Source organism: Meriones unguiculatus, chromosome 3, assembly GCF_030254825.1.
Source record: "Meriones unguiculatus strain TT.TT164.6M chromosome 3, Bangor_MerUng_6.1, whole genome shotgun sequence".
NCBI classification, from domain to species: domain Eukaryota; kingdom Metazoa; phylum Chordata; class Mammalia; order Rodentia; family Muridae; genus Meriones; species Meriones unguiculatus.
In genome coordinates this window covers 103,853,899-103,875,870 of record NC_083351.1, presented here as the reverse complement: position 1 = coordinate 103,875,870, position 21,972 = coordinate 103,853,899, and the positions used below count along the sequence as shown (strand labels likewise).

Genomic DNA, 21,972 nt, shown 5'->3' with positions numbered 1-21,972 from the left:
TTCTTACTCCTTCGAGTAGTCTCCTGAAGGCCTTCCCTTTCCTCCATCTATGAAGGAAGTTTTACTCTGAGATTTCACACACAAACTATAACTGATGAGTCTAAACTGTAGTTTCCTTACCACACAAGACGGAACTTTTCTTCTGGTTACATTCCTTTTAGGCCAAAATAGGCCCTTATTGCTAGATGGTTTTATTTTATTCCATCATATTTGTCCCATTTAATATGAGCTTGTCATGAAAAGAGACAGCAGTGACAGTTAAATGAAAAGTGGTACCAATTAATGTATTTATAGAATGCCATACACAAATAGACAACAGATGGAGGAGAATATTTATACACCAAAGAGTTCACAAAGCTCCAGCAGTCAGGAATGCCTTAAAAGCTCTGTATCCTTGACAAATGGCTAGGAAGAGAAGATCCCACAGATCAAAGGAGTACAGGAAGTGGTCATTATTCCTATCACCTTGTTTCCCCCAGTCTAATCTTAGTGCCTAGAAGGTGGTAGTAGCGGGAAGAAGTCGATCAAAAAGTTCACTGGCTAATACCAGAATTATCTGTGTACACATTTGTACAGATTCCTAGTCTGGATTAAAGAGGAGACTCTGAGAACCTAGTCCCTGCTGAAAAAAAAAAAAAAAAATCATCAACAGCCCAAGGTTGTAGACGCTGGTGAGGCAAGTTCCTTATGTGAATAGACTATTTTTCCCTTTTCCCTTTTTCTGCTTCTGTCTTCCTATCATGACATGCCTGTCCCAGTAACCAATTCTTGCTCCTAAGGATAAATCTAATGTCATTAAGCAAAGCCAGTGTCACTCTAGGATTTCAGAGTTTTGACTTGTAAACCTACTCAAACTGTGGAGATTGTTCCTGATTTCTGGCTCGGTAGCAGGCCCATGGAGAAAGGACACAAGGTATGTCATGGCTGGGGGCCCTTTCTAGAGCCCTAAACACTCTGTGTTCTCCGCTGCATTATTCATATTACTCCAGGGCTGCAACAGGTGGGATGTAAGCAAACTGCTTCCTGTCACACTGTGACGAAATTGGAAGAAAGAGTCTGGATTTGGCAGAGACTTCAGGAGGCAAAGCACCCTGCTGCTATTGCTTCTCATATACAGACTAGTAACAAAGATAAGGTTTGATACTTAGATGACCAAAGGCTTCCTGTATGCCAGAGAATGCATGATGAAAAGCATAGTTATAGGACTTTTTGTTCTGGCTATGATGGAATAGTCTGAAAATATGAAAAAAAAAATAAAGAACAGAAAAACTTTAAAAATTCACTGAAAGTATTATGTAGCTTTTCTAAGATATAAATAGATATGTATTCAGCCAATGACAACAACAAAGATTCCTCTCAAGAGTAACTTGGCAAAGAAGTAAGTTTATTGAGGTTAGAGGACCATGCATGAGTCAAAGATAGTAGCATCATGGAAAAGCCTGACACAGCATGGAGTTGACTTCTGAAGGCTACCTGCCTGAATCCCTCCCCTCAACTAGAAGGCAGCACCTTTGGAGAGGGTTCTCTGCTCCAGCAATTGCTTACTGCTTATACACTGTGGTGATTTGAATGAGGATGATCCCCCTAGGCTCATATATTTGAATGTTTGGTTCTCAGTTGGTGTGATATTTTAAGAAGGTTTAGTGTGTCCTTGTGGGAAGAGATGTGTCACTGGGAATGGGTTTTGGGGTTTCCAAAGCCCAGGCCAGCCCCAGGCTTCCCTCCCCACCACTCACACTCTCTCTGCCTTCATCTTTAAGGTAAGACGTTAGCTACTGCTTCAGCATCATGACTGCCCACCTGCTGCCATGATCCCCACCATGATGGTCATGGACTAACCCTCTACACCTGTGAGCAAGCCCCCAATTCAGTTTGTTTCTTTTAAAAGCTGCCTTGATGATGCTGTGTCTTCACAGCAAATAGTAACTAAGACACAACTGGAAGAGGGACATTGTGTCTTAAACCTATCTAAGTACCCTGAATCTTGTAAATTTCATAAGCTTCCTGGGCTTAGGGAATTTCCTTAACTTCCTTCAGGAGGGAATGTTTCAATTTGGAACAAATAGCTACACAAACAAAAGCAGGGGAGAACTACCAAAGCCAAGCAGGTGAAATTTAAACACTAGATCCAAGAAGGAAGAGAAACGTTCAAAGAGGACCCAGCTTCAATTTCACCCTCTAGACAGGTGCTATTTTCTTAGTACTGTGCTAAAGGCGAAGAAAATGGGAAGAGGTATTATATCCAGCAGTGCTTCAAGCAATTTTATAGGGCCAGGAAGACAACATCTTGGTGGCCTTAAGAAAACAAAGGGAAGAAAGGACTAACTCTAACATAAGCAGTGTTTTCTTCAATGTGAATTACGGAAGGATACAACACTGCATTTAAGATTCATGAGTAGTAGAAACCTGAATGAATATTAATTACACAAAACAAAAATAGCACTTTGTGGATATCTAAATATGTAGTTATTTCAACTGAATACCAAAATACCAGCAGGAAGAGGGTAATATGGGATTAAACCATGTTTAGGACTCCGCATTGTCTTACAAGATGTAAGCAACTTATATTAGGTTAGGTTGTTTGTTTATGTGTTTGTTTACTTTAATTTCCAGAAAAAAATTTAAAATAGTTCCAGTTCCAGAGAACCTACCACCTTCTTCTGTCCTTGAAGGGAACTGTATGTATATGGTGCACAGACATACATGTAAGAAAAACACCCATAAATAAAAAAATAAATTAATTAAGTTTTAAAAAAACAGTTGTTGACCTGGGTGTGGTGGCACATGCCTGTAATTACAGCACTCTAGGAGGCAGCAGTAGGCAGATCTCTGTGAGTTCAAGGCCAGCCTGGTCTACAAAGTGAGTCCAGGACAGCCAAGGATACACAGAGAAATCCTGTCTCAAAAACAAACAGGCAAAAGATGATTGCTTAGGCTGGCTTCAAACATGTGCTCCTCTTACCTCCACCTCTCAAGGAGCTTGGATTATGTGTGGTATCTGCCTGCCTCCTCACTTCTCAGCCCCTCTACCTGCAGACACGCTCTCACACAGCCCAGCCTGGATTTGAACTTGCTGTGTAGTTAAACCTGGCCTTTAATTTCTTTTACCTTCATGACTAGAGTTCTGGCTGTGAACAACCACACCAGCCCCTGACCAGCTCTCAAAGAGATGCCCAGTGGTCCCTACTGTGTTCAGTTTCCTTTGCTTGTAAGTCAAATTTACTGAATTTGAAATAAGTCACTGGTTATCTTTGGCTATACAGAATTCACACACGCTGATGTATTCAGCAAACACAATTGATCTAGTCATCTATAAATATAATACCAAAGGCTAAGGCAGAAGGACAGCGGAGAGTCCAACAGCAGTGTGAGCAGTCTAGCAAAACCCTGCTTCAAAACAATGATAATAACAACATAACAATATATCACAAACAAGTTAGGTTGATTTGGGAAAAAGATCTCAAGACTGATTTAATATCCAGAAGACAACAAGCAAGCCTTGTAAAGGAACACCAGACATTTCCTGGGTTTCTTCTACCATTTGAAAATACAACAGGAAAAGTACCATGAAGGAACCAGAAAGCGGCCCTCACTAGAGACTGAATCTCCAGGAGTCTTAATCCTGGACCTCTCAGACTCTGCAACTATGAAAAATAAATGCCTGATCTTTCTTTTCTTTCCATTTCTTATTTTAATTTTTTTTATCAGTTACATTTTATTAACTCTGTATCCCAGTCGTGTCCCAATCCCTCATTCCCTCCCAGTCCCTACCTCCCTCCCTCATCTCCATTGTGCCCCTTTCCAAGTCCACTGATGGGGGGGACCTCCTCCCCATTCATCTGATCCTGTTTTATCAGGTATCTTCAGGACTGGCTGCAAAGCCCTCCTCTGTGGCCTAAGAGGACTGCTCCTCCCTTGGGGGTGGGGAGGCCAAAGAGCCAGTCATTGAGTTCCTGTTAGAAATGTCCTTGTTCCCCTCACTTTGGGAAACCAATTGGTTACTGAGCTACCACAGGCTACATCTGAGTGGAGGTTCTAGGTTATATCCATACATGGTCCTTGGTTGAATGTCAGTCTCAGAAAAGACCCTGTGCCCAGATATATTTGGTCCTTGTGGAGCTCCTATCCTTTCCCCATCATACGAACTCCCCTTCTTTCTTATGATTCCCTGTACTCTGCCAAAGGTTTGCTCATGAGTCTTTGCTTTGAAAACACTGCTAGTTAGAGTCTCTCAGGTGTGCTCAGTATTATTAATTACACTTTATTCACTTTGTATCCCCCCATAAATCCCTCCCTCCCCTTCTCTACACATGCCCCTCCCCAAGTTCACAGATAGGAGAGGTCTACCTCTCCTTCCTTCTGATCCTAGACTATCAACTCTCATCACAAGTAGCTGCACTGTCCTCTTCTGTGGCCTGGTAAGGCTGCTCCCCCCCAGGGGGAGGTGATCAAAGAGCAGGCCAATCAGTGCATGTCAGAGACAATCCCTGTTCCCATTATTATGGAACCCACTTGGACACTGAACTGCCATGGACAACATCTGTGCAGGGGTCTTCTCCATGCATGGTCCTTGGTTAGAGTATCAGTCTCAAAACCTCTGTGCCCAGATTTTTTTGGTTCTGTTGTTCACCTTGTGGAGCTTCTGTCCTCTCCAGGTTTTAATATTTCCTAGTTCTTTCATGACATTCCTTGCACTCTGCCCAAAGGTTTGTCATAATTCTCAGCATCTGCTTTGATACGCTGCAGGGTAGAGCTTTTCAGAGGCCCTCTGTGGCAGGCTCCTGTACTGTTCCCTGTTATCTCCTTCTTCTGATGTCCATCTTCTTTGCCTTTCTGTATGGGGTTTGAGCATTTAGTCAGTGTTCTTTCTTGATTAATTTCTTTAGGTGTACAGATTTTAGTAGGTGTATCCTATATTATATGTCTAATATCCACTTATGAGTGAGTATATACCCTGTGTGTCTTTTTGCTTCTGGGATACCTCACATAGGATGATCATGTCCAGTTCCCATCATTTACCAGCAAATTTCATGATTTTCTTGTTTTTCATTGCTGAGTAATATTCCACTATGTAGATGTATCACAATTTCTGTATCCATTCCTCCACTGAGGGGCATCTGGGTTGTTTCCAGCTTCTGGCTATTACAAATAAGGCTGCTACTGTAAGACCTGGGGTCTCACAGCTCAGGAGTTCAATCGCGCCCTTCCCAGAAACTCCCTCAGACCAAGACTCGTTGCAAAAGCAAGAGGTTTATTAACCATTGTACAATGGGGTCACCCCTGCTGGTCAGCAAAGAGTGGCACCGGGAGACAAAGGCCTTTAGGGTTTTAAAAGAAAAATTGCGGGAGATTTGAAGTTCTAGTTTTGGCAATTTAGGATTGGATGAGGAAGCTATGAAGTAAGATAATTGGTTAGTCTTAGGTGCTCAAGCTTGGCCAGTCCTGCCAAGTGTGGATGCAGCTGCAATTGAAGGTGGGGGTGGTTAGCTCATCCTTGAAGATTAGGGCTGCGGGCTCTTGGCTGGAGGTCAAAAGCTACTCAGAAGAAGTCTAGGTTCGTTGCTAAGAAATGCTATCTCAAGGACAAGGGTCTGGTCCTTCTTTTGCTGAGTGAAGGTCATTGCTTGCTTGCCCTTTTTTTCTATCTGTCCTCACAGATAGGGTCACATTCCTTCACTCTCTGGAAAGGTACTAAGAGGCTTTAGCTTAACCTGGACCTAAAACTCAAAACTATAGGCTTTAGAAGACATATAGGTTACAAAGTTAGTCTAACCCTTTCACTACAAACATGATTAAGCAAATGTCCTTATTGTATAATTGAGCATCTTTTGGATATATGCCTAGGAGTGGTATAGCTGGATCTTGAGGAAGCACTATTCCTCATTGTCTGAGAAAGCACCAGATTGTTTTCCAAAGTGATTGTACAAGTTTACATTCCCACCAGCAATGAAGGAGGGTTCCCCTTTCTCCATATCCTCTCCAGCATGTGTTGTCACTTGAGATTTTTATCTTAGCCATTCTGATGGGTGAAAGGTGAAATCTCAGGGACATTTTGATTTGCATTTCTCTGATGACTAAGGATATTGAGCATTTCTTTAAGTATTTCTCTGCCATTTGATATTCCTCCATTGAGAATTCTCTGTTTAGCTCTTTACCCCATTTTTTAATTGGATTATTTGATATGTTGCTGTTTAACGTCTTGAGTTCTTTATATATACTGGATATTAGCCCTCTGTCAGACACAGGGTTGATGAAGATCCTTTCCTAATCTGTAGGCAGTCTTCTGACAACAGTGGTCTTTGCTTTACAGAAGCTTTTCAGTTTCATGAGGTCCCATTTATTGATTGTTGCTCTTAGAGCCTGTGCTGTTGGTGTTCTTTTCAGGAAGTTGTCTCCTGTATCAATGAGTTCAAGGGTTTTCTCCACTTTTTCTTCTAACAGGTTTAGTGTGTATGGTTTTATATTGAGGTCTTAATATAAAGACCTCAATATAAAGGGTGAAGGGTGATAAGTATGGATCTATTTGCATTTTTCTACATGTAGACATCCAGTTAGAACAGCACAATTTGTTGAAGATGCTGTCTTTTTTCCATTGTATGGTTTTGGCGTCTTTGTCAAAAATAAGGTGTCCATAAGTGTGTGGATTTATTTCAGGGTCTTGTTTTCAATTCCATTGATCCACCAGTCTGTTTCTATGCCAGTACCATGCAGTTTTTAGTATTGTTGCTCTATAGTACAGCTTGTGATCAGGGATGGAGATAACACCAGAAGATCTTTTATTATAGAGGATTGTTTTAGCAATTCTGGGTTTCTTGTTATTCCATATGAAGTTGAAAATTTTTCTTTCAAGGTCTGTAAAGAATTATTTTGGTAATTTGGTGAGAATTGCATTGAATCTGTAGATTGCTTTTGGTAAGATGGCCATTGTTACTATATTAATCCTGCCAAGCCATGAGCATGGGAGATCTTTCCATCTTCTGATATCTTCTTCTAATTCTTTCTTCAGAAACTGGAATTTTTTTTCATACAAGTCTTTGACTTGCTTAATTAGGGTCACACCAAGGTACTTTATGTCCTTTGTGGCTATTGTGAAGGGTGTTGTTTCCCTAATTTCTTTCTCGGCCCTTTTGTCTTTTGTATACTGAGGGCTACCGATTTTTTTTTTTTTTTAGTTAATTTTGTATCCAGCCACTTTGCCGAAGGTGTTTATCAGCTGTAAGAGTTCCCTGGTAGAATTTTGGGGGTCACTCAGATATATTATCATATCATCTGCAAATAGTGATACTTTGACTTCTTCCTTTCCAAACTGAATCCCCTTGATCTCCTTTAATTGTCTTACTGCTCTAGCAAGGACTTTGAGAACTATGTTGAAGAGATATGGAGAGAGTGGGCAGCCTTGTCTTGTCCCTGATTTCAGTGGATTGATTTAAGTTTCTCTCCATTGAGTTTGATACTGACTATAGGTTTGCTGTATAGTGCCTTTATTATGTTTATGTATGTGCCTTGTATCCCTGCTCTCTCCAAGACTTTAAACGTGAATGGATGTTGGATTTTGTCAAATGAATTTTTAGCATCTAAGGAGACTATCATGTAGTTTTTCTCCTTACATTTGTTTATATGGTTAATCACATTGATGGATTTCCGTATATTGAACCACCCTTGCATGCCTGCGATGAAGCCTATTTGGTCATAGTGGATGATATCTTTGATGTGTTCTTGTATTTAGTTTGCAAGTATTTTGTTGAGTACTTTTGCATCTATGCTCATAAAGGAGATTGGCCTGAAATTATCTTTCTTTGTTGGGTCTTTGTGAGGTTTAGGTACCAAGGTGATTGTGGCTTCATAGAATGAGTTTGGTAATGTTCCTTCTGTTTCTATTTTGTGGAATAGTTTGAAGAGTATTGGTGTTAGCTCTTCTTTGAAAGTCTGGTAGATTCCCATCAAAATACCAACTCAATTCTTTACAGAACTCGAAAAAAAGATCCTCAGCTTCATATGGAGAAACAAAAAACTCAGAATCTCCAAAACAATCCTGTACAACAACAGATCATCTGGAGGTATCTCCATCCCCGATCTCAAGTTGTACTACAGAGCAATAGTAATAAAAACTGCATTGTATTGGCATAAAAACAGAAAGGAGGATCAATGAAACTGAATAGAAGACCCAGAAATAAACCCACACACCTATGAATACTCGATTTTTGACAAAGAAGCCAAAACCATTCAATGGAAAAAAGATAGCATCTTCAACAAATGGTACTGGTCCAACTGGATGTCCACATGCAGAAAAATTAAAATAGATCTATATTTATCACCCTGCACAAAACTAAAGTCCAAGTGGATCAAAGACCTCAGCATAAAACCAGATACGCTAAATCTCTCAGAAGAAAAAGTGGGGAATAGCCTAGAACTCATTGGCACAGGAGACAACTTCCTGAACAGAACACCAACAGCACAGGCTCTAAGAGCAACAATCAATAAATGGGACCTCATGAAACTGAAAAGCTTCTGTAAAGCAAAGGACACCATCATCAAAACAAAACGACTGCCTACAGATTGGGAAAGAATCTTCACTAACCCTTTATCTGACAGAGGACTAATATCCAGTATATACAAAGAACTAAAGAAGCTGAAAAACAGCAAACCAAGTAACCCAATTAAAAAATGGGGAACAGAGGTAAACAGAGAATTCTCGACAGAGGAATATCGAATGGCAGAGAAACACTTAAAGAAATGCTCATCCTCATTAGCCATCAGGGAAATGCAAATCAAAAGGACCCTGAGATATCACCTTACACCCATCAGAATGGCCAAGATCAAAAACTCAAGTGACAACACATGCTGGAGAGGTTGTGGAGAAAGGGGAACCCTCCTCCACTGCTGGTAGGAATGTAAACTGGTACAACCACTCTGGAAATCTATCTGGCGCTTTCTAAGACAATTAGGAATAGTGCTTCCTCAAGACCCAGCTATCCCACTGCTAGGTATATACCCAAAGTTTGCTCAAGTACACAAAAGGGATACTTGCTCAGCCATGTTTATAGCAGCTTTATTTGTAATAGCCAGAACCTGGAAACAACCCAGATATCCATCAACGGAGGAATGGGTACAGAAATTGTGTTATTTTTACACAATGGAATACTATTCAGCAATCAAAAATAAGGAAATCATGAAATTTCCAGGCAAATGATGGGATCTAGAAAAGATCATTCTGAGTGAAATATTCCAGAAGGAAAAAGAAAAACACGGTATATACTCACTTATATAGACCTATAAGATATGATAAACATAATGAAATCTATACACATAAAAAAGATAATCAAGAGAGAGGACATGGGGTAAGATGATCAATCCTCGTTTAGAAAGACAGATGGGATGTGCATTGAACGTATGACAGGAGTCTACTGAGCGCATCTGAAAGACTCTAACTAGCAGTGTTTTCAAAGCAAAGACTCATAACCAAACCTTTGGCAGAGTACAGGGAATCATAAGAAAGAAGGGGAGTTAGTCTGATGGGGAAAGGATAGGAGCCCCACAAGGACCAAATATATCTGGGCACAGGGTCTTTTCTGAGACTGACATTCAACCAAGGACCATGTATGGATATAACCTAGAACCTCCACTCAGATGTAGCCTGTGGTAGCTCAGTAACCAATTGGTTTCCCAAAGTGAGGGGAACAAGGACTATTTCTAACAGGAACTCAATGACTGGCTCTTTGGCCTCCCCACCCCCAAGGGAGGAGCAGTCCTCTTAGGCCACAGAGGAGGGCTTTGCAGCCAGTCCTGAAGATACCTGAAAAAAACAGGATCACATGAATGGGGAGGAGGTCCCCCCCATCAGTGGACTTGGAAAGGGGCACAATGGAGATGAGGGAGGGAGGTAGGGACTGGGAGGGAATGAGGGATCGGGACACAGCTGGGATACAGAGTTAATAAAATGTAACTGATAAGAAAAAAATAAAATTAAATAAAAAGAAAAAGAAAGTCTGGTAGAATTGTGCGCTGAAACCATCTGGCCCTGGGCTTTTTTTGCATGGGAGACTTTTGATGACAGCTTCTATTTCCTTAGGGGATATAGGACTATTTAATTTATTTACCTGGTCTTGATTCAGCTTTGGCAAGTGAAATCGATCAAGAAAATTGTCCATTTCATTTAGATTTTCAAATTTTGTGGCATATAGGCTTTTGAAGTAAGACCTAATGTTTGTTTGAATTTCTTCAAACAATTTCTTGTCATTATATCCCCCTTTTCATTTCTGATTTTGTTGATTTGGATAGTGTCTCTCTGCCTTTTAGTTAGCTTGGCTAAGGGTTTGTCTATCTTGTTGATTTTCTCAAAGAACCAGCTCTTGGTTTCATTGATTCTTTGAATTGTTTTATTTGTTTCTAATTGATTGATTTCAGCCCTGAGTTTGATTATTTCCAGCTGCCTACTCCTCTTCGGTGTGTCTGCTTCTTTTGTTTCTAGGGCTTTTAGGTGTGCCATTAAGATGCCTGAATGAGATGTTTCAAATTTCTTCTTGAAGGCACTTAGAGCTATGAACTTTTCTCTTAGCACTGCTTTCATTGTGTTCCATAAGTTTGGGTATGTTGTGCCTTCATTTTCATTGAATTCTAGGAAGACTTTAATTTCTTTCTTTATTTCTTCTCTGACCCAGCTGTCATTTTGTAGCAAGTTGTTCAGTTTCCACATGTGTGTAGGCTTTTTGCTATTTCTGTTGTTGAGGTCCAGCTTTAGACCATGGTGGTCAGATAGGATATAAGGGATTATTTCAATCTTTTTGTATCCGTTGAGGCTTGCTTTGTGACAAAGTATATGGTCTATTTTAGAGAAGGTTCCATGAGGTACTGAGAAGGTAAATTCTTTTGTGCTGGGGTGAAAGGTTCTGTAGATGTCTGCTGGATCCATTTGTTTCATGACCTCTATTAGAGTTATTGTTTCTTTGTTTAATTTCTGTTTTGTTGATCTGTCCTTTGTTGAGAGTGGGGTGTTGAAGTCTCTCACTATTAATGTGTGGGGATCTATGTGTGATTTAAATTTTATTAATGTTTCTTTTACAAATGTGGGTGCCCTTGTATTTGGGGCATAGATGTTCAGGATTGTGATCTCTTCCTGGTGGAATTTTCCCTTGATGAGTATGAAGAGTCCTTCTCCATCCTTTTTGATTAATTTTGGTTGAAAGTCTACTTTATTACATATTAGAATGGCTACTTCTGTTTGCTTCTTGCATCCATTTGCTTGGAAAACCATCTTCCAGCCCTTTACCCTCAGGTAATGTCTATCTTTGTAACTTAGGTGTGTTTCTTATGTGCAACAAATTGTTGGGTCTTGTTTACGCATCCATTCTGTTAGTCTGTGTCTTTTTATTGAAGCTCTGAGTCCACTAATGTTGAGAGAGATTAATGACCAGTGGCTGTTAGATCCTTTGATTTTGATGTTGTCTATGGTAGTGTGCTTGTGTGCTTGGCTACTTTTTGTTTTGCTGTAGTGAGGTTATTTATTTCCTATGATTTCTTGAAAGTAGTTAGCTTTCTTGGGTTGTATTTTTCCTTCTAGTATATTCTGTTATGCTGGATTTGTGTGTCGGTATTATTGAAATTTGTTTTTGTCGTTGAATATCTTGTTTTCTCTGTCTATGAGGACTGAGAGTTTTGCTGGGTATAGTAGCCTAGGCTGATGTCTGTGTTCTCTTAGGGTCTGCATGATATCTATCCACGCCCTTCTGGCTTTCATAGTCTCTATTGAGAAGTCAGGTGTGATTCTGATGGGTTTGCCATTAGATGTTACTTGGCCTTTTTCCCTTGCAGCTTTTAGTATTTTTTCTTTGTTCTGTATACTTACTGTTTTGATTAGTATGTGGCGGGAGGATTTTCTTTTCTGGTCTAATTTACTAAGTGTTCTGTAGGCCTCTTGTATGCTTATAGGCCTCTCCTTTAAGTTGGGAAAATTTTCTTCTATGATTTTGTTGAAAATATTTTCTGGGCCTTGGAGGAGAGAATCTTCTTTTTCCTCTATACCTATTATTCTTAGGTTTTGTCTTTTTATGTTGTCTTGGATTTCTTGGATAGTTTGTGTCCATATGCCCGAGGTGAACTGTGACAGTTCCTCAGAAGCACCACCATTCAGTTGACCATACCCAAAAATCTGAGGAGGTCTATTTCAGAATCCTGCCAAGGGAATTCTCCCCACCCCAGGACCCAGCAGGCACCAGAGATTAACAGACAACACCTAAGATCACCAGATGGGTAGAGGCCAATGTAAAAATACAATCAACAAAAGGCAAAGCAATACGGCATCCCCAGAACCCAGTTACCCAGGGGCAAGTAGCCCTGGACACCCTAACAGAAGTGAAATTCAAGAAGATGACCTTACATCTATGCTTATGAAGAGGTTAGTGGAGGAAGTAAATAAAATGTATAAAGAATTAGAAGAAGATATAGTAAAACAGATTATGGCCATCTGTAAAGAAATACAGGAAGACGCAGCCAAACAGTTTGCAGCTTTCAGAGAGGAAATGATTAAACCACTGAAAGAAATAAAAGAAACAGTGGAATGTTCAAACAAACAGGTGAAGGAATTGAAGGAAAATACAGTCACACAGGTAAAGGAAATCAACAAAACGGTTCAAGATCTGAAGATAGAATTCAAAAAATTAAAGAAAACACAAACAGAGGAAATCATGAGGAGGGAGAACCTATGAAAGAAAACAGGAACTATAGAGATAAGCATAACCAACAGACTACAAGAGATGGAAGAAAGAATCTCAGGTGTGGAAGAAATCAATGTGTCCGTCAAAGTAAATGTCTTATCTTTATAAGCAAAAAGTAAGCCATAAAACATTAGAAGATAACTGATCACATAACAGTTAGTGAAAAATTAAATGGAACAGAATTACTAAACAAACTGCATGTGGTAAAATTGGTGCGTATTCATGTTAACAACAATACAATCCTGTAGGAAACAGAATAAAACTTCTTTTTCATTGACATAAAATATGTAGTATTAATACCTGAACTATACAAGCACCTAACTCAATGATGAGCTATGAAGGAAGTCTTCCCTTGAAATAGTAAATCAAATAAATGTACCATTATAGGGACTTCCACTCAAACAACAGGTATTAGCTGGCAAAATAATGCAATAAAATGGTAAAACACAGCTAATGGTTTACAAGACTCTTACAATAAAAATTTAAAATATAAAAAAAAACACTTTAATACCTATTTTAGTGAAAAACTTAATGTTGTAAAGGTATCAATTATTTCCAAGTCAGTCTGTTTCCCAGCAGTTTTTGTTAAAAACTGAAATCTGATTGAAAGTTTATGTGGTATGCTGGCAATTCAACTTGAAACAAGCTACAGTTTTCTGAAAGGAGGGAACCTCATTTGAGAAAAATGCCTCCATGAGATCCAGCTGTAAGGCAATTTTTCAATTAGTGATTGATGGGAGAGGACCCAGCCCAATGGGGGTGCTGCCATTCCTGGGCTGGTGGTCCTGGGTTCTGTAAGAAAGCAGGCTGAGAAAGCCAACGGGAACATGCCAGGAAGCAGAATCCCTCCAACACCTCTGCAGTAGCTCCTGCCTCCACATTCCTGACATGTTTGAGTTCCTTTCCTGACTCCCTTCAAAGATTAACAGAAATCATAAGTGTAAGCCAAGTAAACCCTTTCCTCCCCAACTTGCTTTTTGGTCATGACGTTTCTTTGCAGCAATAAAAACCCTAATGAAGTCATGTGCCAACAAAAAAGGTTCAAGAAAGTTTGAGACCATCTAGAAAAAAATAAAAACAGAACTTGGAGTTTTACAAAAGGAAACAGTGAGACACTTTGCAAAGACACAGCAATTAATAATATGCTATTAGCTTGGTGATAGAGCAATAGACCTATGGAACAGAAGATAATTATTGTATTTTAGTTTCCTACTATGTGACAAAATATCCAACAACTTAAAGGAGGAGAAGTTTTTTTTTTTTTTTAGTCACACCTCTGTATTTAATGCAGAATGATGAGGCAATCACCAAGATGTAAATCAGACCCCCAAGAAGAGGGAAGGTTTGCTTTTTAACCATCTTACTGAGAAAGTAGGAACAAAAACGTTATTTCACATAGCACAGTGAGTATGAGTTTAACATGCAATGGGAATTTCTTTTGAGCACCCCCTGCCCTGATTGCCTTTCAGTTAGCCACTGTCAAGGGGCACTTGCCTGTGAATCCTGTGACTTTGAAACTTACTTCTTTCTATGACCGTCAGCAAGTTGCTTCTCTCTGAAACGATTTCATCAAACTGAGTTTTTGATGAAAAAACTCAGTGTATATGTGTAGTAATCATATCAATCCTTACCACTTACTACATAGAAAATTGATTACTACATTAATAATTGATTTCTTTTATTAATTCTTCCCCAGTGTCTAGTCATCATCATTCTTTTTTTTTCTTTTTTTCTTTTTTTATTTTATTATTTTTTTTCAGTTACATTTTATTAACTCTGTATCCCAGCCCTGTCCCGATCCCTCATTCCCTCCCAGTCCCTCCCTCCCTCCCTCATCTCCACCGTGCCCCTTTCCAAGTCCACTGATGGGGTGGGACCTCCTCCCCATTCATCTGATCCTGTTTTATCAGGTATCTTCAGGACTGGCTGCAAAGCCCTCCTCTGTGGCCTAACAGGACTGCTAAGGAGGAGAAGTTTATGTGACTCACAATTACAGGTTACAGTCCTTCACTGTAGCAGGACCTTGACGCAGCTAGCCATAGTATGCCCACAATCAAGAGCAGATAATAAAGAACCAATGCATATGTACACAGTCTCACCTGCTACCAGAAAGACAGTTACAACAGTTGCTAATGATAATGAATCAGAAAGAGTGACACCAGGGAGGAGAAGACCTGCCAAAAAAGTTAGAAGGCAAGCTCATTTCTTCTTAAGTTTATAGTGAGCAAATAATAAGAATAATAATAATAGTAATAATAATAACAACAACTTTGAATTCACAAACCAGTGCAACAGAAGGAATGGATCAACTGAAGTCTTCCCAGAAATGAAAAGCTTACCTAAGACAATTCCCGCTAAAATGAAAGAAATCCTTTGCACCTAAGCATTTCCTATTTCAGTCATTATGTTTCTGAAGACCTAACAAGTGTCACCCATGAGTCCTAGAAGTGCCAACACTTCATTGACACTCAGTTGTGACCGGAACACTTTAAATCCAGAAGTCACTATAACTCAAGAAGCAGCAAATGCAATCCTGGTACAAAAACTTGTAACATACTCTGTCAACATTGCACAGTAAGAATCAATTATGATATGCTTTGGGTTCTCTAACATCTTATAATGAAAAACAAACATGGCTTAAATAGAAAGGAAGCTACTGCTACAAATAGGAATCGCTTTTCAATGAAAAAAAAATCATGTCACTTGAAGTAACTGAGGGTCAGATATCTCAGCCACAGTATGATAGGCCACAGTTGAGAAAAATCCTCCAATCAGAAACTGACAAATTAACCTCACACTTCCTGGATTAGAACACAAAGATGGAACTGGACATTCCTGATGATGGTAGATGATGTAAACCAAAAACTCAGCAATCTCATTAAACTTGGGGAATCTGTGTGAAAAATCAGAAATTGTCTAGCTGCCATAAAAGAATGCAATGATCCCCTATCAGTGGACTAGGGGAGGGGCATAGAGGGGAGAAGAGGGAGGGAGTATAGGATTAAGAGGAGACAAAGGAGAAGGCCACAGCTGGGATACAAAGTGAATAAATTGTAATAATAATAAATAATTTTTTTAAATTAAAAAAGAGAAGAGACCAGTGATTTGAGGTGAAGTCTTCTGAGAAGCGCTTCCTCAGGGTCAGCACACACAAGCTGTGTCCAGAGGTGGCCCGAGGTTGTACCTTTTGCTAGCAGCCGAACTTGTAAGAATCATCCAAGTGGTACTGGTTTCAAAGGCATGAAGGGGTCATGCAGAACAGCACTGTGTGGCAGGGCTGGAGTGCCGTAAGAAAAGCTCTCCATGGAGGGCCCAGGGAAGGCTGTTGGTGAAAGCAGCCCAGCTGCGGCAACTGGAGATGCCAGGACTGTGGAATGACCACCAAGAACAGCAGCAGCAGTGGCGTGGAGTCAGCCAGAGCCTACAAACAAGCTGTGTGTGCTGCCGAGGGCAGAGCTGGAGAAATGACCCAGGCCCTTTGGAGGAGCTAGGCAGATCCTGAATGGATCTCAGACATTGGACATTGAGTTATTTACACTTTTGGGTTGGTTTTGCTTTTTTCAGATCGTCGCTGTGCCCTGGAGTCTTATTTTTTATTTTTACAGGGTCCCCACAGTTAAGAGACTTTAAACCTTTAAAGAGATTTTGCAATTTTACAGACTTAAAAAGACTGAGCTTTTTTTTTTTTTTTAACAGAGAATGGATTTTGTTTGAATTTTTGAAGACTGTGGAACTTTTAAAATCTGGAGTGTTTCTATTATAATGTTTATATTTATTTGTCATCTAGCGGATGAGCAAGATAGAAAATATTGTGGCTTAACAGTGATGTGTTTGTATGTTAAACGGACAAGGGGTCAGATGGGCTGACAAGTCTTATGTCAACATGACACAAGCTGGAGTTATCTGAAAGGAGGAAACCTCAATTGAGAAAATTTCTTCCTTAAGATTGTCTATAAGGCACTTTCTTAATGAGTGACTGCTGGGAAAGGAAACGGCCCATTGTGGCTGTTGCATCCCTGGGCTGGTGGTCCTGGTTGTTATAAGAAAGCAGGCTAAGCAAACCGAGGAGCAAGCCAGGAAGCAGCACTCCTCCACGGCCTCTCATCAGCTCCTGCCTTCAGGTTCTTGCCATACTTGAGTTCCTGCCCTCACTGCCTTTGATGATAAACGATGATGTGGAGCTGTGAGTGAAATAATCACCCCTCCACCCACAAAAAAATGCAATGAAAAAGAAAAAAAAAAAGACTGAGACTCGGAGAGCATACCAAAGCGCCAACTGTGAAAACATCAAAGAAGTTGACAAAGTGGTGCTTGATAATGTTTTTTTTTAGAGTGTTTTCCTCTGAACATCATTTCCAAAGACCTGGAACATTCGTATCTGCCAGCGAAGTTGTACCTGAGATCAGGGCTATGGGACCTTCTGAGACAAAGGATATCACCTAAGAATCCTGACCCTCGGAGCAACAAAAAGGAACGTGTTGATAAGACATTGTTCTCAGATATTTTTTGAGAGCAGTGTAGAAGACAGACGCTCCAGTGTCCTGGAGAATGAGAGACATAGGTCCTAATGTAAATAAGATAAATTTCAAGATGAATTGTTTCCCAACTGAAATGATGAATTTGCCTTTTTCCTGGTGGAGTGGCAGTTGATAGTAAAACTGACCTTAAAAGGAAGCAGTTTCAGATGTGGAAGGAGTGGAACTAAATTCCGAAGTCACCTCCCAGGAAGTGCTGGTGAGTGATCCTGAGGAAAACACCCCGTTTAAACAGAATTACTCCTCACAAGAAGCATCTGAAATGTCCTAGTGAGGGGCTCATTAGAGTCCAGCATTCTTCGGGGGGTGATACGTACAGATACCGTTCACAGAACTGAGGACAAGCCAACTGCCAAAAGCAGGCTGAAGACAACACCTGTTCAGTCTCAGATTAAAGCAGCAGGGCCCTCACAGAGCCGTGGTGCACCTCTGTAAGCCCAGCACTGAGAACGCAGAGGCAGGCAGGGGCTCTCCGCGTTCCTGGCCAGCCAGCACTCCGAGGTGAGACCCTGTCTCAAAACAATAAAAACATCCACTTTTTTTTTTTCTTATATGCTCATTTGAGAATTCCAAAAATACTAATAACAACATTAATTGTGGTTTTCTTGCCCTCAGAGGGGCCTTGTTGAGCTACCCCCCTGCCTCTGCCTCAAGCGGAGCTCTGCCTAATGTCTCCTGCGCAGTGATCTAGGTATTTGCTCAGCAGGGTAGAGCGGCCTCAACACGCACAGATCCCTGGCCTCTGTGAGTCCCAACACTGCCAAAAAGAAACAAGTTACGCCAGGAAAAAAAAAAAAAAAAATACAACTTTCAATTTTATATTTCCACTTCTCGTAGGCAGAAAGATTTTTCCTGGGGTTCACTCACTTCCTTCAAAATTTCGCCCTGCATGTAAACGTCTCGGGTTTTCCTGGACTACTCCATCTGAAATGTTACTCAGCGCATCCTCTCGTTGCCATCCCCCACCTGAAGTACTCTACGTGCTGATTTTATTTCTAGTCCCTCCCCACACTCCAGAAGGCCTCGGAATTTTGTTCATTACTGTGTGGATCCTAGAGGCTAGAGAAGCTGCAGGCAGCAGGAGTTCAACCTGTTCAAAACATGAAACTGAGCTTCCTTACTTAATAAAACGTCACAGTTCCCCACCCACAGTGCTTCATTCTCTCCCCAGTCCTTCATTTGACACTGTGTTTAGAGGACCCAGAAATTCATCACACTCCTATTCTGTGCTTTTCTTCCTGATCTGCATTTCACAAAGTAAACTTGGAATGCATAATAACGGCACAACAAACAGTAACATAAAGATGAAGTCTGTAAAAGCTTTCAAAAGAGATGTTTAGGCACAGAATATTTGGACTGAAAATGTCCTTAACATCTAGCCAAATCTGCCCTAAGATCACCACTGATTTTCACACTTAGCAATAAATCACTATTTTAGCATCTGATTTTAGGTTTAAAATAGAATTATAAACTTTGAGGGAAAAAAATACAGTATGTTATTTTCTTAACAATTATCTATATACAATGATACCTTGGGCAGTTCTGTACGATCTTTGGACGGAAAAGTCTTTAAAGAGTCAAAAGAAGAGCAATTTGACAATACCAGCAAAAGTTTATTCCATGTCTCAGTTTAAAATTAAAATTTATCCCAAATGATTTATGGCCTAAAGATACTCGCTAAGTTAAGTATTTTTTAGTCCAGAGTTAAAGAAATTTTTTGTCTATTTCAGGTTAAAATCATAAATGCACCTATTCTGGCTTGGTTTTCACACTCCTTTGGCCTTGGGGAGGGGCAGGTATGGTAGGTCTGTAGAGACCCAATGCAGACATACCTTGGTTGGCTTTCTCACATTGCTTTTTTGTTTGTTTGTTTGGAGGGTTCCTCTTCTTCTTTGTATTTTTGGAGCATTTGTTTCCATTAGTCACTCGGAATCATTTTCACTGACCCTAACGGGAGGAGGATGGCAAACAATAATCCATAAATCATTTTAAGTAAAACATTACATCAAGTTTCTAAAAACACCTTTTTTTCTTAAGAAAAGCTTTTAATCCTGTACTGTTAATTTCCCAATACTCTACCACAAGTTATTTCAAGTTCTAATCATTTAAAAATTTTAACCAATGCTTATGCCCTTGTTTTATTAATTAAAATATATATTGATTACATCAAGCTGAATCATTCAAAGAACTTTAGAAAGGACTAATTGGTCTGCCTTTTCCTATATGCAACAGGCCTTAAAATTTGTTTCGGCATCTTTTGATATATGCCTACAATTTACCACTCAAGAGACTCAAGGAGGAATTCAGTTTCTTGGCCACCTAGGCTATAGGCTATCTGCTAACCGAGACCACTGAGACCAGATCTCAGGAAAAAAAAAAAAAAAAAAAAAAAAAAACTCCTTTGCGAATTGAGAGTATAGTTCAGTGGTAAAGCATTTTCTTAACTGTCTGGCAAGACTGAGGCCCTGAGTTCAAACCTAGCACCTTGCAGACAAAACAATTAACAACAAAACCATTCTTTGGGGAGGGATATCAACTCCTACTGGAGATGCAAGGATCAGAATAAACCAGCTCTTTCACTAGCTTTACCTCCATAGTTCAATATGTTAATTAGTATCATTCCTGGGACTTACTGCCTTGTTCTGTCCCTCCTTCACAAGTTTACTGGTCGTCGGTCTCAGAAGCACTTGGCCACTTCTTTGGATTTCATTGTATTTATGAAGACATCTCCATGTAAATTTTATATCAGTTTTTTGTACTTTTCTGTGAATTGGCTTCTGCATCAATTAGGTTGTTAGACACAGACAAAAAGAAGTGGGCCTTCCATGGGCTCTTGAATTTACTTCCTCCAGTTTCTCACTTATTTCTAACCTCCATGTTTTCCCATAAAGTAGAAATTACATCAAAGGGTTTTATTGGACTCAAATTCAACCTCTGAGACAAAAATTTGTCTTAGATGATACTTCAGCTCTCTTCTGAACACAATTCCAATCTGGCTTTTTTCTTTCTTTTTTTTTTTTTTTTATCTCCGGTTTTTGAGCTGAGTTCACACTATGCAGACCCTGCTGGCCTTAAGTATGGCTCTGCCTCCTGAGTACTGGAAGTAATGGCATCAACAACCACACCAGACTCCTCAATCACTTTTTTAATCATCTCTCCTTATATGCATAATAGGTATCATAGCTTCAGCATGTCCAGCAACAGGTTATATTTACATATTTATGCATATAAACACATTCATATGTATGTAACAATAATAAAAGAAAAAAGAGATGGTCAGTTTAAGAGTGGGGGGTGGAAAGAGTCAGGGGGTGGAAGGAGTTGGGGGATGGTACCTGAGAAGAGCCAGAGGAAGGAACAGGAAGAGAGAAAACAAGGTAATTCTATTTTCATTAAAATGCATTTTTAATATGCTTTAACTTATTCTTCTCTCGCACATTATATCCTGAACAGTTTCCTTTCCCTCCACTCCCCCCATTCTCCTCTACTTCTCTTCTCCCCAGATCCACTCCTTCTCTGTTTCCCTTCAGAAAAGACCAGGCCTCCCAGGGATATCAACCAAACGGCTTAACCATTTACAATAAGACTAGGCACAAACCCTCATATCAAGGCTGGACAGGAGGAGGAAAGGGTCCAAAAGCAGGTAAAAGTGCCAGAGACACACCCCACTCCCATTGTCAGGAGTCCCACAAAAGCACCAAGCTGCACAACAATAACATATATGCAGAGGGCCTAGCTCAGACCCACCAGGCTCCATGATTGTAGCTTCAGACTCTGAGTCCATCCCTATGACACCTGCTTAGTTGATTTTGTGTTTTCATGGTGGCCATGTTATTATGATTACAATAAAAATTTCCACTGAACACAAAGTTGGTGGCTTTGGATATAGCCTTGCAAATGATCCTCTAGCTCTTATAATCCTTCCTCCCCATCTTTTATAGGGTTCTCCAACCTCCACATAATGTTTGGCTGTGGGTCTCTGCATTTGCTTCTAAAATGCATTTTTTTTTTAAATAAAAGTGAGTTGGAGAGATGGCTCAATGGTTAAGAGCACTGGCTGTTCTTCTGGAGGACCTGGGTTAAATTCCCAGCACTCACAGGGCAGCTTACAACTGTCTGTAACACAAGTTTCAGATAATCTGACACCCTCACACAGGCATACATTCAGGTAAAACACCAATGCATATAAAAATAATAAAAATAAAATCATTTAAAAAAGGAAAAAATAAAGATTTAACATGTACCAAAAAAAAAAAAAAAAGTCAATGTTAGCAGAGGCCATCTAGCTATTAGATTTTCTAAAGATTATTTGTAATATAAATTAGTACAATGAATTGAGAACAAACTGGCCATATAATTAACACTAACCACATGCTTCCCCTGTGGTCATCAACTATATGCCAGAATATATCCACAAAAGCAACTGAGTACATACATGAACCAAAAGACATGGCCCAGAATGCTCAGAGAAACACTTTTCCAAACAACGAGAAACTGAAAGCAAAGGACTAGACTCAGAGGTTCAGAAACGGCTCATAGAGAAATAGTGTTTTATTTTTAAAATAGAATTGCCATGTGAAAGTGAGAGTGAACCAAGCGAGCTACAGAACAAAAGAAATTAAATGCAAACAAACACCCGTGGGAGGAGTTTATTTGCATAACGTTTAGAAGTTTGCAGACCAACAGTGACTAAGTCAGGATATTGCTTAACTTGGGATACAAAATTG

The 21,972-nt window shown here is 39.9% G+C and overlaps 1 long non-coding RNA gene across 1 annotated transcript in view; it reads right to left on the bottom strand.

The window, feature by feature from the left end:
- The window catches only part of LOC132653121 (uncharacterized), a 49,431-nt gene extending 30,239 nt beyond the window's left edge, over positions 1-19,192 (bottom strand). Inside the window, exon 1 of the long non-coding RNA XR_009590831.1 lies at positions 19,078-19,192. This is a non-coding gene — a long non-coding RNA (uncharacterized LOC132653121). The remainder of the gene's footprint in view (positions 1-19,077) is intronic.
- Positions 19,193-21,972: the final 2,780 nt, after the last annotated feature.